This window comes from Saimiri boliviensis, chromosome 4 (assembly GCF_048565385.1).
Source record: "Saimiri boliviensis isolate mSaiBol1 chromosome 4, mSaiBol1.pri, whole genome shotgun sequence".
Classification (NCBI taxonomy): Eukaryota; Metazoa; Chordata; class Mammalia; order Primates; family Cebidae; genus Saimiri; species Saimiri boliviensis.
In genome coordinates this window covers 41,447,022-41,463,872 of record NC_133452.1, presented here as the reverse complement: position 1 = coordinate 41,463,872, position 16,851 = coordinate 41,447,022, and the positions used below count along the sequence as shown (strand labels likewise).

Here is a 16,851-nt window from a genome sequence, read left to right as displayed (position 1 = left end):
AAGAATATAATTATCCTTCCACATTCCTTTTTCTCCCCTCAAATATTCCTTCCAAATAAATGTGAATGGGGCAAAGGCTGAAGGAAGAGAGTTCAGGTGTCAAACAGGAAGCCTCCGAGGTTAAGTTGATAAATTAGTTTTCTCTTAATTTCACTTTTATCACCCTATTCTCCTTCTTAGAAACCTCCAGGAACATCCCATGCCTGTCACTTCAGTAGTCTAAATCAGGGAATGAATATAGATATAGATATAGATATAGATATAGATATTTTACATGATATATATATATCTATATAATATATAAATTTACAAAATATATAAAAATTATAAAATATATAAAAATTTATATATTTATATATAAATATATATTTTTTCACATAAATATATAAATTTTATATAAATATAAATACATAAATTTTGCCTCCAGAAGGCACTGTGAGCTTTTTTGCAAAATTAGTGTACTATATATATGTATATATAAGTATATATACATATATATGCACATATAAATCTTCTTTTCCACAAGTCCTTCCCTGGAAGCAGCACTGTACCTCCGTGATTAGAAAACTTCCTCTCTTCCTGGAGCCCCTTGCCTACAAATGAAAATCCCCTATCTCTGCACTTACCATCCCACCCATTCCAAACACACTCTACATCCCTCTCTCCTGACATCCTAATAGACATCAAAAAGGTGCAGACCGGTGGCCATATTTATCCACAAACTCAAGTTTCTTTCAACATCCAAGTATCCCTGTCAGAATTAATCTGCTTTCTTTGCATATTTCACTGAAATAAGAATCCACAAACAGCTGCAGTTTTCTGCATGTTCAATAGCTGAAAGAAAGTAAAGAAGGTAAAGAGAGAATGCAACATGGACACACTGAGGGAAAAAAAAGAAGGAAAGTGATAGCATAAGATTAGCAAAGAACCGATTCTCTAGCTTTTCTTTTCTGCTGCCTGTTTTATTTGTGTTTTTCCCCAGGGAATCCATATGCTACAGTGGGGGAACCACCACGAAAGCATCTTACGACTATCTATACATAGCTGTCAACTGAAAAGACTGAAGCTCTCTCCCTAAAGGAGAAAAGTCTTCAGGATGTTTGCTTTTGCAGAAAGGTAATGCAGATAATCCACACCAAACTCTGTAAAAGCATAAAATGCCTGACTAGGTTTCCACAAATATTATCACTTTATAAACATGAAAATATTAATTACGTAAGTCAATTAAGCTATTATATATATGTAGATGACTTACACACAAGCCAGAGAAGCTTGCTGTAATTTTTAAATAATGTGATCAAGAATCTGAGTTTGTCACTTGCTGAAATCCCAGAAGTTCAGTAGCTCACTGCTCCCTATCACTCCCCAAGAGGCAAGATAAAGAAAACAAGCTATCCAACAGAGGTTTAATGTGCAGATCAAGAACAATTCTTTAAACACCAAAAGTTGATTAAACAACAACAACAACAACAACAACAACCTGCTTTACAATTGCAATTTTATGCTACAGTCATGTTCGTATTTTTGCCAAGGGATTCGGTTTACATCCATCTCTACAAATTTATGTATTTGGTGTATAAACATTTTAACATAATAATAACAATCCTTTATCATAATAGAGAAACAGCATGGTCTAGTGAATTGTGTGCTGACTACCCTATCCAGCCCTATCCACCGCATAGGCATTCTGTAAAGATGAATTAGTAGATAACTCCAGAAAGCACTGTGAGCTTTTTTTGCAAAAACAGTGTACAAACATCACTTATTTACCACACCACAACTTGAGAGATAAAGAAAGAGGTAATAATATAGCTATAAATGTAAAAAAAAAGGGAATGGTAGTTCGGATGGAAATGAATGTGATGACTGCTGAAAGAGATTAGAGGGCAGAAGAAGTATAAAAAGTATGAATATACTAGTCCGACACAGAATACAAGAAAGAGTGGCGCCTTTCCTCAGCAGTATTGCAACAAAACACCCCCGCCACAAAAGGTTAAAACAGGTCATACTTTCCTGCAGCAAAGTGTCCTGATTTCTCCAGGAAGGTGAGGACAGGCAGAACTCAGCTTGTGTTTGAATTGTGCTCACCCCCAAGGCTCACTCCTTACCTGTCCTGGCTACAGAGTCCTCGGTGCACACTTGTCCTTCACAGACCATTTCCTCCAAGGGTGCCCCAATCAATTTAGAAAATGACAAGGTGACACAGAAACAAAAAGCAGAAGCTCTGAAATAGAGCCCATTCTAGTCAACAAACAGGACTCAGAAATATATACGAACCAAGAAGCAGAAGTGATTTCGGAGGGCTCAAAATACAATTAGTACATTTTTTTATTTATGAGTAGAATTTCTCAGTTATAAAGCCACATATAAGGCCATTCTTACTTCTCATATCTCAGGAGGAACACTGCTGAAGGAAAGAGAGGGCTTTTTAAAAAGTATGCACTTCTATATCTAAGTCATTACCACTATAAATTATTAAACATTGTCTGGTAAATTAAATAATTTCCAATGTTCTGATCTATAAAATATAACCATTCCTAAACTAACGTTTTCAGATACAAGTATATAGACTGAAAAATAATGTAAATAGAAGTAATGCACATATTCACACTAAAATTAACATCAAGAGCATTTATTATATTAAGAAAATAGGTTTAATAGTTAGAAATAGTTAGACTGCTCTTGAAAGAAGCCACAAAGCAGCAATTTACCCAAAGATCCATTCAATTTGTAGTATGGTATCAGCAATTCCTAAGAATATTTCTGGTATCTATCCTTCATTTTTCTTTTGCATTGTATTTCACTGTTAGGCAATTAGCTCACTATATCTAGACTACCACAATGACCCACTAACAAGTCTTCCTGACTCCATGTGGCCTACATATGGCAAAAAATTAAATTTCCCTGAAGCATGACTCTGAAGATATTCATTGCCGGTTAAAACTTAAGGTTCTCTCTCTTTCTCTCTCTTTTTCAAAAACTGGATGCAGCTCAAACTTATTAGGCTGGCATTCACAGCTCTTCACAATCTGGCTCCATTCAGCCTCTTATGTTCAAAATTTTTTGTTCCAAAACAAAGCCCAACTCCTACTTAATTTGGACTTCTATAATTCACAGAAAATGTCCATCTCTCAATTCCCAAAGCACCTTTTAAATGCCAGTGCCTGTGCCTATGATGTCTCTCTCCTGCTGTCACCAGAGTAAATCCTAACAATTCAAATGACTTTCATCTTGGTCATCTTTTCCACATTATGTAGATTTGATTTCCACCTCCATTCTCACACCCTGACCCCACCACCCTTCACAATCAGGGCATGTATCCTGGACTCATCACATGATACTTTTCATATACTGATTTATTTATCGATACTGACCCATGTATGTTTGTTCTGAGAGGACAGAAATTATCTTATACAACTCAGTCTCATGTGGTACCCTGCTTCAAATGTTCACTCAATGAGAAGTGTCCAATGCAAGAATGAAGGTTTCTGCTTTGCAACAAAACTCCTAAAGGTTATTCTGTATTTCACTAGAGTTAGGAAAGACAAAAACAAGATGACCTCTTTTATAAAATCTGCATGATATTTATAGAAAAGATGCATTTACAGGACATTTTTTAAAGTACACGATGTTTTATAATTATTGTTCATAATGCATACAAAGTAGGTCACAAGCATCACTTTCCCTTTAAAGCTAAAGAAACTGGACTGCAAATTTCTGTAGGGCTCCACTATACAATTATTTAATAAAACTTCATGCCATTCTTCCTGTGCTTCACTGGGAGTATGTGGGGTCTGTTGTCAACTTGAAAAGCTTTAATTTGTTTCTGGTACTAAAGAACTGCCACCAATTAAAACTGAGTATAGAGAAGTTCATTAAATGTCTAAGTCCCAAGTTATGGGCTACACATTGTGTTACACAAAAAAATGTAAAGTTGAATGCAAATGTAGACCTTATTATTTCTCAGTTTAAGTGCCAGTACTCTCTATACATACAAAAGATACTAAGAGGGATACTCCTGTCTTACCCAAATTTTACAAGAGATAAAAACTGACTTTTGCCATCCCTGTGCAAATGTTGTAGCAAATTCTAATGTTCTTAGGCCACACTGGTCATGATCTGAGAATCTCAGCCAGTTGTATTGAAATGTCATAGGAGGCCAGGCATAGTGACTCATGTCTTTAATTCCAGCACTTTGAGAGGCCAAGGAGGGCAGATCACATGAGATCAGGAGTTTGAGAACAGCTTGGAAAACATGGTGAAACCCCGTCTCTACTAAAAATATAAAAATTAGCTGGGCATGGTGTCGGGTACCTGTAATCCCAGCTATTCAGGAGGCTGAGACAGAAGAATCGCTTGAACCCGGGAAGCAAAGGCAGCAGTGAGCTGAGACTGCACCATCGCACTCCAGCCTGGGTGATAGAGCAAGACTCTGTCAAAGAAAAAAACAAAATCCGGGTGCAGTGGCTCATGCCTGTAATCTCAACACTTTGGGAGGCCAAGGCAGGTGTATCACGAGGTCAGGAGTTCAAGAGCAGCCTGGACAATAAGGCAAAACCCTGCCTCTACTAAAAACATAAAAGTTAGCTGAGCATGGTGGCACATGCCTGTATTCCCAGCTGCTTGGGAGGCTGAGGCAGGAGAATCCCTTGAACCCAGGAGGTGGAGGTTGCAGTTAGCCGAGATCAGGCTGCTGGACTCCAGCCTGGGCAACAGAGCATGACTCCATCTCAAAATGTCATATGAAAGTTAGAAATATTGAGGTCATTCTTTATGACCTCAATCCTTAATCCTAGGCACCAGAAAGTTCTACTTAAACTTATGGCTCCTTCACTTCCCTGTTCCAACCCTGATCCACATATCATCTGGAAGATTCCTACTATTGTTAAATACCCCTCTGTGTGAGACCTAGAGTCACCTACTTTTAAAAGTTGTTGTCTGTCTAAACCAAACTTAGGTGAAGACTGGGGTCCTCCCCTGCCTCTATTATGCATCTTCCCTCCCCACAGCAGCAAGGGGTGACCCTGTCTTTTTTTCTCCAACTGCTTTTAAAATTTTCTCTTTACACCAGTATTCAGCCACTGGTGTTGTTTTCTTTACATTTACTCTGCTTTGGGTTCATTATGCTCTTCGATCTGTGTGTTTACAGTTTTCATCAAATTTAGAAAATATTTGGTCAATACTTTTCCAAATATTTTTGTTCTCCTTCTCTTTTGCTGTGACACCCAATTACATGACAGACTACTCAATACTGCCCCACAGTGCATTGAGACTATATTAATCTTTCTTCACATTTTTTTCTGTTTCATTTTCAATAATTTCTATTGCTATGACGTGTATACAAACTATCTCTAGAAGTTCCATTTGATTCGTTTGTGTACCTTCCATTTCTCTCCTTATTATGTTCATATTTTCCTGTCTCTTGAGTACCTGGCACATATTTTTAATAGCTATTTAACATCTTTGCTAATCCGATCATCTCCTCCTTTCCCAGCTATGTTTCCATTGATTGCTTCCCACTACTAGTTACAGTTCATGTTATTCTGCTTTTTTGCATGCTGATTTTACATTGTTTCATGCTGGATATTGTTGTATCCCTTTAAAGAATATCAAGCTTTTGGGGGGTTCACACTGTGATGTGTAAATTAATACAATCCTTGCAAAGATTAATTTAAAGCTTTGTTAGTGTGGCTTTCAGACTAAAGCCAATTTAGTACCACTAATAAGGCAATATCTTTTTGAACACTCTATCCAATACTTTGTGTATTATAAAGATTTTCTAGCCTGGCTAGTGGGAAATGCCAACTAGTTCCCAGGTCTGGGTAAACTTTGAGAATTGTTTGTCCCACTGCTTTTCAGTGGTTTTCTGTCCTAACTCTTAAAGTTTTACCTGATATATATTCCAATTTGAAATGACCACTCTGTTAATCTCTGGAGGTCTTTCTGTGCAGCTTCTTGCTCTCCAGTTCCCTGCCCACACTTGTCACTGCCTCAGCCCTCCCAGCTCTGATCTCAGTCTCCTCCCCTCAAGTGAAAGTGCTAGATCCTATTAGCTGCCCCTCCCTCTTCCAGGCCCAGATACCACCAACAGGCTGTAAATTGGGATAAGCGTAGGGAGCACCTCATTTGTTTCTCATCTATCAGGAAGAGCAGTACTATGTCTCCTGAAGACCAGGGTCTGAAAACACTTGCTCAGAAGGACAACAGTCACAGTTACTCCTTCATGAACAGAAGCAGGGTTTCTCTCAAACATGATCATCCAAAACATCCTTTCTCTGTCTGCCCTTTCACCTCAGAGGGACTTCCAAACTTTTATCTACATTCAGCTCCGCAGTTGATCATCTAAATTTCTCTCTGACCTGTAACCTCAACATCACAGACCACAGCATAGCCACTGTCATGTTTCAAACTTTATCAAGACAGATCAACAAAAGCAGACACTATTGGCCTTAACTTCTCGTCACCAAGCTAAAATCTTCTGTGCATCCTCTCTATTGCTACTGCCTTTCCATCATTCTGGGAAGAGAGGAGCTGACATTAGTTGCTCATGGCTAAATCTATGCATTTGAATATTTGCTTTCCCTGGATCTCATTCCATCTGTCATCAATTTCTTCTGTGTCTTGAACATCCCCTTTCTATTTACTGCTTTCCAGTAGCCTCTTGTAAATATGCTAAAGTGTTTTCTTTCACTTTTAAAAGCCTTCCGATCATAGTTATCCTGTGGCTACCGTCCAAACATTCTCTTCTTATCCAAATTTCTACTCCCCACTTACTTTCTATTTTTTATCATCTCCAACTGTCTTGTCATCCCACTGAGATAGGGCTTCTTCGCTCAAATCTCTACTGGAGGCTTTCTCATTGAAGGAGACTGTATAATTAAATACAAAGATTATTCTTCAAATTTCTGGCTCTGTAATAGCTCACTTCTTGACACTTAACTATACTAGCTTTCACAAAGCTGAAAGTTATTTTATTGTATACTCATTGGCTGTTCACATTGCGGGGATTCTTTGTATTTCTTTTATAAATATGGATGTTATCCAAGATTCATTTCTTGTCTTACACACATGCCTTTCAGCACATTAAATACTAAATTTAAAATCAGTTCATTGACAGATTTTTTTTGAAGTCTACAACTATATGCTTTGGATCTTTGGATATGATAATACAAAAGTTAATGTAGATTATCTCCCCATTTCATGTGAAAATGTCTGTCTGCATGTTCAATTTTGTACTGAGAACTTTCTAAAATAATCATTTTCCATTTATGTGCTGAAGAATCCTAGAATTTCCATAGTGATGCATTAAGAATCATCTACTTTAGAAGAGTATGGAATACATGAAACAGAAGATAAAGAAGCATGGGATTCAGCTCTGTTAGAAACCTAACCAAAGATTTTAGGCATCTGGTTCTGCTTCTGATGTTAGAATTCCAAGTAAGATATCCCTCAAATAAAGATGATGATACCAGAACATTTTAAACCTACTATATCAAATTACAAACATTCTTAGGAAAAAAACTGTTTATTCATCCTCATATTCTTGAAATACTCTATAGTCAGTTAACATTAAGTATATGTTATATAATTTAGTGGAACCTAGCGTTGACAACTGAGAATTCCTTAAAAATCAGCAGATACCACTTTAGCACTTTTAAATTAAAACTTATGAAGTACCTTTATAATAATTTCCTCAAGCTCCTGACCTTTCTTCTTTCTTATCACTGTGCTGGTTTTCTTCCATTTTCCATCTGAATCTCATGATCAGCAACACATTCTTACTCCCACCAAATCTATGGTCACCGTGGCTATAGCATACACCAGTGCCTCTTGAGGTGGAGTTTCTGAATTACTTGCATCAAAACCATCTAAGATATATATTATAAATGAACATTTCTAAGTCCTACTAAAGATATATAGTGAGTCATCATTTCGGAGTGGTAGGGCCCTTGGACCTGCATTTTTGAAAAGCATACCAGGTGATTCTTAAAGACTCTAACATCTAAACCACTAGAATGAATTTGAAATTCTTGTTCACAGCAAAGTTCTAGAAGCAATGTCTGTTTCAGGGTTAAGAAATTTCCTATTATATTGTCTTATTAAGATTTCAATCATTATTAACACTACACCAAATACTATTTGTTATATGTACTACTCTTCCAGGAAATGAATCACATATCAAATTTACAAAATCTAAGTACAGTCTTAGTTCAAAGTATTGAAATAGAATGTCTGACTTACATAGTTTAAATTATCTAAAGGTCAAATTTCTTTAACAATGTGTTTTATTCACTATTGTTGTTCAATCAATGAAATGACATTAAACTTATTTTAAAAATCATGTTTTTAAAAAAGAGCAATTGATCCTGTGGGACACATTTTAAATAACATACTTGAAGGTTATTTAGTGAGACATCTCTGGGCTTTTTCCTCCTTTTAAAGTTTTAGCCGATTAACATATAGATAAATACAGAACATTTGATGTTTGCCACTACAGTATAATATACTTTATGGAGATGATAAGTTTCAGCAACTTATTCTAGGTTTCTATATCAAAACAGTAGAAGTTTAAACATGACACAAATTGTTAGGTATTTCATATACCATATTTCAAGGACAGTTTCAAGGATGTGTCAAACATTATTAACACTTTATTTTTCAAGCCTTATATAACAATGAAGTATCTTTGCAGTGCATAAACATCATGTGGCAAAAAATGGCACTATGTTTAATAACTTCAAGACAGTATTATTAAAAGACATTTGATTTGTGGAGCAGTAACACAATCGGATGAAAAACCATTCCATTTTTACGATTTTCAAAACTGAAAAATAGCCAGCTAAATGGACTGAACAAGGATGGGTAACAACCTAAATCTCCCTTTGAATCCTGGTCAGATACTCTTCTTTGGCTAGAAAGGCACAGATTTTGAAATGTACTTTATGGTTACAATTTGCTTTACTTCTTTCCAATAACAGTGCTTTTGAGGGCAGATATGCATTCTGGGATAAAGAAAAATGTTTATGCATTACCACTTAAAACTAACATTTACTACCACTAAGCAGACCTTGTTAGTATTTGGAGAGTTAGCAGCCAAAATAAACACACACACCCACAAAGATATACTTAACTGCACATGGGAAGAAAGCCAAGTTAACCCCATTATTTCTATAGCAGTGGTTCTCAAACTGGTCACAGAACAAAGGCATCAGTATCCACTGATGACATACACTGATGAATTGTTAGAAACGCAAATTCTCAAGTCCTTGCCCAGTTCTACCCAGTCCAAAATCCTTGGTATGGGGCGCAGAGATTTCAGTTTACCAGGTACTCCAGGCAGTCATCAGAATACCTCCTCAGACTTGGGAAACCCTGGTGTAGAGATTAGAGGAACAGGAGCCTTAGACTCTTTTAGAAGACTGGAGCTGCTTTAAAGGATTCTACATATTACTAATTTAATTTTTTAAGCTCTCAACATTTCTAATTTATTTAAACTTATACCCCTGTATGTTTATTAGTGTAAAAGTAACATATTGAAGGAAACTCCTAGTCAGAGAAAAATATCAGAAGATTTATTTTGAAAATAGAGGATCATTATAAGCCAAAAACTAAGGGTGTAATAGAAAAAGCAATGCAGGAAGCAACATCAGGTAACGCTTACTGAATTCTGACTATATGCCAGCCATTAAAAAAGGCATTTAACATACTTTACTTTTTTTGCTGTTAATCTTCAGAACAGCCTCATTTTACAAATAAGGAAACAAATTAAAAGATAAGTGTAGTAGACACAATGGCTCCTTGAAAAATGCCTACATATGAATCCCCAGAATGTGGGAATGCTGTTACATGGCAAAGGGGAATTAAGGTTACCAATCAGGTGACCTTGAAATGGACAATAACCTTGGATTGCCCAGGTGGCTCCAACGTAATCATAAGAGTCTTCAAAGGTAAAAGAGAAAAATGAGACTCAGATGCAATGTAGCTACAGAAGAGGTCAGAGGGATTCAATGGGAGAAGGGCTCAACCCTGCTGCTGCTGGTCTTGAAGACAGAAGGGGCCATGAGCTAAGGAAGGTGGGGAGCTGGGCTTTTGAGGCTAGAAAAGGCAAGATTATTTCCTGGAGCCTCTAAAAGGGAACACGTTCCTGCCAACACCTTGATTTTAGACCAATGAGACCCAGTTGAGACTACTGACCTATATAGAACTGTAACATTATAAACGTGGTAATTTTAAGCCACTAAGTTTGCAGCAGTTTGTTATGGAAGAAATTAGAAAACTAATAGTGTAAGTTATGTGTCCAAGATCACAATATTAGTAAGGAACTAAGTTATAATTTGAACTCAGTTTCAAAATCTCTGTTCTTTCATTGGTCCTTGTTTTGCAATCAATAGCCATTGATATCAAATAATTTAGCAGCTCTTACAGCACAGTGATATTTCTCCCACTGCTCTGGTTATAATGAGCAACCTCTTAAGGAGTACTGTACCCTTTCTCAATGAGGCTCACCTCCATCAGTCCTTTACCTGCATCAAGCTTGCAAATGCAAGCTTATGTTGTTTGTTTGGCATAGTGTTTTAAAACAATACATTCTCGATTTCTCTTGCTCTGCCATTTTCTACATTCTTACCACTGTCCCTGTTCACATATTTATGCAACAGTGCAGTCCTGGTAGACATTTGTTTTTAACTACTCTGGTAGAAAAAGGGCAAAGTTCTCTCACCATAACTTTTAACTCCTTCAACCACTTGGAAAAACCTATGGTTTTAAAGTTCAGGCTAATGTAATATATCATGGAAGAGAAATAAAATATGCCACTGTTAGAAATAAAAAGATAAATATGGCAGTTTTTACAGACAGTATCATCAGCTACCATTGAACAATTTAAAAAACTCTTTTAATTAAATAAATCAGTCAGATAACCAATAAGATACATTACTATATATTACATGGACTTGTAAAAAGCAATTGAGGATACCCAAAGAAAAATTATTTTGTTCATAGAAAAATAAAACAAATATCAGTAATACATATATAAATAAGTTTTAGATAATTCTGTATTGCTGACTTCATGATTGTATTCCACACATTACTCATGGAAATTATGCCATATATTATAAACATAAATCTTCTCATAGTATTTATTTAGAAAAGTCCAAATGCATTTTTCAAAAGACTTTAAAGAGTACTGACCTAGATGAATAACAGAATATTTTTAAAATACATTAAATGACAATCCCGTTGCTATTCTAATTGCAATTTTATCAAAACTAAAAATTAATATGTGAATAAATTAGAGCTTAACATATTTTCCCATTGGAAATACTGGTTTCTATTTCTGGTATCATTTTACATTTATTTTCCCCAGGCCATAGACACAAAGAAATATAATTCCTAAAACATTTCGTTCACAACTTGGTGGATTTACATGTGTTATTTTCTCTGTCATGACCTTCCTCCTCCTTTCCTGAAAACAGGATGCACTTTACAGGGCATCAGTACTGTGATTTCTTTTCTCCCAGTCTCATGCAATACACAATCCTACTCTGTGTTAACTATTACGTTGACATATATCCATTATAGCGTTTGAATTTCAATGCAACTGTTTGTTGACGAATTATTTATAATTATTTGCACCCCCTACAAGATAGGAAGCTAGACAATGGCAACAGATGTGGATCATTTATATTTTTATTCCAACATCCAAATGAATGCCTGTCTTGCAAACAGAACTTCAATAACCTTTGCTAAAGAAACAAAAATATCTTGGTCAAAAAATAGCCAAATAGTGAGATGGTTTGAGGTTCAACAGCCAATTGGTGTTTACTAGTTTTGGTGAATAAAATTTCACCAAGACTTTTATTTTTTTCTTTATAAAATGAACATATTTCACTTAATCTAATTGTTATGAAAGTCAAAGTAGATAATGCAATACATATATCAGTATAGAATAAATGGAGGTAGCCATTGTTTTGCCATAGTTCATTTTATGCTGCTATAACAAAATACCCAAGACTGGGTAACTTAAAACAAGTTTATTTCTCGAAGTTCTAGATGCTAGGAAGTCCAAGATCAAAGTACTAGCAGGTTTGGTTGTCTGGTGAAGGCTGCTCTATGCTTCCAAGATGGTGACTTGTTGCATCCTCAGAGAGGAGAAATGCTATGTTTTCACATGGTTAATAGCAAAAAAAGAAAAAAAACACAAAGTCACCACCTTTTATGCCAGCTTTAAACCCATGTATGTAGGCAGGGGCTCTCATGACTTAATCATCTCTTAAAGGTCCTACCTCTTAATACTATCACATTGGCAACATCAGAATTTTGGAGAGGATACATTCAAACCATAGCAATAATGATCCTCTAAGGCAGATCTCCATAAGCCTTCACTCCCTTACTGTTTCACTGGACTGGGATCTCTAAGACCTAACCAGAAATACCAACATCATTTACCAGTCTATCTTATGACAGAAGTAAAGTAAGTAATAAAATTTTAGGAAATGCAAAGCTCAGACCTACTCCAAACCAACATGCCTAATCAAAATATTTTTCCAGGAATTATCTGAATTACTGGTTCTTAAGTTCATAATAATTAAATAACAATAATAATAAAATTTTCTGAGGAAAAGAGGTAAAATTCAATTCATTTCAAACATTTTTTTGTAACTCTCTAGTACAGACAACTCGTGCAAAAAGCACAAAAGAGACACACAATCATAACATAGACTCAGTTCCTTCCACATACATTATGATCAGATGGACTCAAGCAGACAATAACACGTAAGACAGAGCCTGAGGGAAACCTGCTTGATATCCCTGTGATGAAGCCTTTGGGCTTATAGCTGTGGATATTTTTCTTTTTTTTAATCTTTGATTTTTTTTTTTTTTTTTTTTGAGACGGAGTTTCACTCTTGTTACCCAGGCTGGAGTGCAATGGCACGATCTCGGCTCACCGCAACCTCCGCCTCCTGGGTTCAGGCAATTCTCCTGTCTCAGCCTCCTGACTAGCTGGGATTACAGGCACACGCCACCATGCCCAGCTAATTTTTTGTATTTTTCATAGAGACGGGGTTTCACCATGTTGAACAGGATGGTCTCGATCTCTTGACCTTGTGATCCACCCACCTCAGCCTCCCAAAGTGCTGGGATTACAGGCTTGAGCCACCGCGCCCGGCTTAATCTTTGATTTTTTTATGCTTCCCGATCTCCATCATGTTACATATTTTTCAACAAGGACAGTAAAAATGTTTATCTTTGAAACATTAGTATACTAAGTACATTATTTAAATGTACACTGTAATTATGGTTTATTTTAGTAATTTGATCATATAAGCAAATATTCTTAAAAAGAAGAAATCAGTATTTGCTGTGCCTTCTGTGAGCAGATTATTTTGTCATTCCTAACCCTGGTGCAAAGAATCAGACTTTCTAAGGTGTCCATTATTGATTAAATCACAGCCTTTCCTCCAGTTTTCTTATCCCTATTTCTCTTGGAATGATGTCTAAAGAAGTCCTTCTTTCTTTTTTCTTTCTCCAGTCTACTCTCAAGTAGAAATGCTGTTTGGTGTCTTTTTCTCTTCTGTCACTTGAATTAGCAAGTTGGTCTTTTTTTTTTTTTTAAAGAAGACTTTATTTCCTTGTTTTACAAATAAAGCTAGCTAAATTGGTTGCTTTCTGGTGATTAGTCAAAGAGACCAAATCCCATACCCTCGTCTGACTCCTCCGACTCTTCCTTGGCTTCAACCTTAGCTGGGGCTGCAGCAGCAGCAGGAGCAGCCATGGTGGCAGCAGCCACAGGGGCAGCCGCCGCAAAGGCAGATGGATCAGCCAAGAAGGCCTTGACCCTTTCAGCAAGTGGGAAGGTGTAATCAGTCTCCACAGACAAGGCCAGGACTCGTTTGTATCCATTGATGATGGAATGGGGTACTGATGCAACCGTTGGGTAGCCAATCTGCAGACAGACCCTGGCAACATTGCGGACGCCCTCCAGGAAGCGAGAGTGCAGAGTTTCCTCTGTGATGTCAAGCACTTCAGGGTTGTAGATGCTGCCACTGTTGAACACCTGCTGGATGACCAGCCCAAAGGAGAAGGGAGAGATGTTAAGCATGTTCAGCAGCGTGGCTTCACTGGCTCCCACTTTGTCTCCAGTCTTGATCAGCTGCACATCACTCAGGATTCCAATGGTGCCCCTGGAGATTTTGGTGGTGATACCTAAAGCCTGGAAAAAGGAGGTCTTCTCGGGCCCCAGACCGGTGTTCTGGGCTGGCACAGTGACTTCATCGTGCTGCAATGGCACCAGCACGGCAGCAGCTGGGACCTTATTCGCCAGCAGCATGTCCCTGATCTCAGTGAGATCCTCCTTGGTGAACACAAAGCCCGCATTCCCCCGGATATGAGGCAGCAGTTTCTCCAGAGCTGGGTTGTTTTCCAGGTGCCCTCGGATGGCCTTGCGCATCATGGTGTTCTTGCCCATCAGCACCACAGCCTTCCCGCGGAGAGACATGCGGATCTGCTGCATCTGCTTGGAGCCCACATTGTCTGCTCCCACGATGAAGCATTTTGGATAACCATCCAATAGTTGTATGATCTTAAGGAAGTAGTTGGACTTCCAGGTCGCCCCGTCTTCCCTGGGCATCACGGTGGTGCGTCAGGGATTGCCACGCAGGGTTTAAAGACGATGTCACTTCCACGAGGACGCCTGGTGAGAGAAGGCCAAGCTGGTCTTCTTTAGGGTCCTCTTGGGTTTCACAGACTCTAGCATCTTGTTTCCATTTATAATTCTTGAATTCTGGAAGTGTTTGCCTGCATATTGCATACTACATGTTTATTAATTTACCACATTACAGTTTTCGGACAAGACACAAAGTTTATTGCATTTCATCTCTTTATCATTTTGGGAGAGGGTATATCTGAAATTAACTAAAACTATATCTGCAGTAACTAACAAAATTTTAAGATTTACCTAAATTTTACATTGGCTAAGAATCCAATTTTTGCTTTTTTATCTACTATAATGGCTTAAGACATGCTAAGTTCAAGGTTTCCATAATATGTATAATATACATTCTACTTCTGCTTTATCATAAATTCAATTAAGTTTTATTAAACAACTTACGAATGCAAACATAATGATAACTTTGTAAATAAGAATTTTGTAAATTAAATTAAATTTAATCAATAATGGACACCTTAGAAAGACTGATTCTTATGAGTAAATAACAGAGGGCTCGTCAACTCAGAAAGACTTTTAGGAGCAAAGCCAGAGTCATTAAAAAATACATATATTTAGAATTACAGTATGAAACAAGAAATACATAGCATCCCACATAAATAGATACATAATTGTATATGTGGTTCCATTATACTGTTTGGAAATCCTTAAGTCAGCAATATGTGATTTCCCTTCAAAATTTAACCATATGATTAATTTCCATTTGAAATTAAAACTATGAAATAGACTATAAGTCAATAAGTCAATATATGAACACTTTCAAACTACTGTCCTCCAAATTTAAAATAATTTTTTAAAAACTTGGTACCACCAGGCTGTTCTAACTGGAAAAACAAAAAACAAATAAAAAACACCGCTTCACTAGACTGAGGAAGAGATTGCTCAGAAAATTAATATGTAAAATATTATTAATGTGATTAACCATCATTTGTATAAAACAAGAAGTTTCTTCAAAGACACCTAAGTCACAGGATAAACAAGAGCATAAAGAAGATTTTATGTAAGAAGGAAAGATTGGAAAGGGGGGAATGGATATTTTTATATTCAAATATACTCCGATATATGTTGAGTATAATACATCATCTTAGAATAATCTTAGAATAAATTTCTAAGATTCAATATGCTGGGACTAGGATCAGTGCTTGGATGAGACTGCTGTAAGATTCATTTAGAAACAACCCCTTTGACCTTCTTCCTTCAAAATCAATGAATTACTATAAGATGGGGCAAGATAAACTAAGATAGACAAGAAGTTCCAGAAAGCCCACATTAGGGCAGTGCTCAGTCTGCATCAGGTAGGATCTGCATCATCTGTGAACTGAAGTTTGGAAGAATGGAGTGTCTCAGGCTCCATCCAATAGTGATGAAATCAGAATATCTGGAAGTGATGCCTAGGAATATGAATTTTAACAAGACTCCTGGGCAATTTTATGCATAGTAAAGTTTGAGAAGCATTGCTCTAGGACAGTTGTGGTTGACAAACTTTTTCCTAACAAACCTAATAAAATGATTAGGCTTTTCAGGCCATATGTTCTCTGTCACTGTCACAAGTATCAAGTTCTTCCATCTTAGCCAGCAGCACCATAAATAACACAAACAATAGATAAAGGAATGAGCACAGCTATGTGCCAATAAAACCTTATTCATGAACACCAAAATTAGATTTTATATAATTTTCACTAGTCATAAAGTATGATTCTTCTTTTTCCCACCACCCCAACCACTTAAAAGTGTAAAACCCATTGTTGGATAAAGAGATAGACACAAACAAGCCACAGGACAGATTTGGCCTCTGGTTGTAATTTGCCTTGTAATTGATTACAAGTATTTCTCAGGTAAGTAAAATGTAAAATTTTTTTTTTTAAATTGGTACTAAGAAGGAAAAAGAGGATGGCTTTTTTTTTTTACCTAGTAATTAAAAAGTAACGCTAAGTAGTAAAAGCAATGATATACTCACGCCTGGCCAAAGAAATGTGCAAAAGATGCAGCAATGTCATTTAAGTGGGGAAAACTGAGCCTAGATTTGTACAAAATTAGTAAAGCACTGAATACAAATCTAATCACGGTTGGTACTTTTGGGTTCTTGCTTCTCATGCTCATTTATAGTCAGGAGACCTAAACCCTAA

The 16,851-nt window shown here is 36.7% G+C and overlaps 1 protein-coding gene and 1 pseudogene across 9 annotated transcripts in view; both read right to left on the bottom strand.

Annotated features, from left to right (window-relative positions):
- PTPRK (protein tyrosine phosphatase receptor type K) overlaps positions 1-16,851 on the bottom strand; it is a 578,471-nt gene that overhangs the window by 332,445 nt on the left and 229,175 nt on the right. The gene's annotated exons all lie outside the window — the stretch shown is intronic.
- Positions 12,846-15,143, bottom strand: LOC101030327 (large ribosomal subunit protein uL10 pseudogene; annotated as a pseudogene).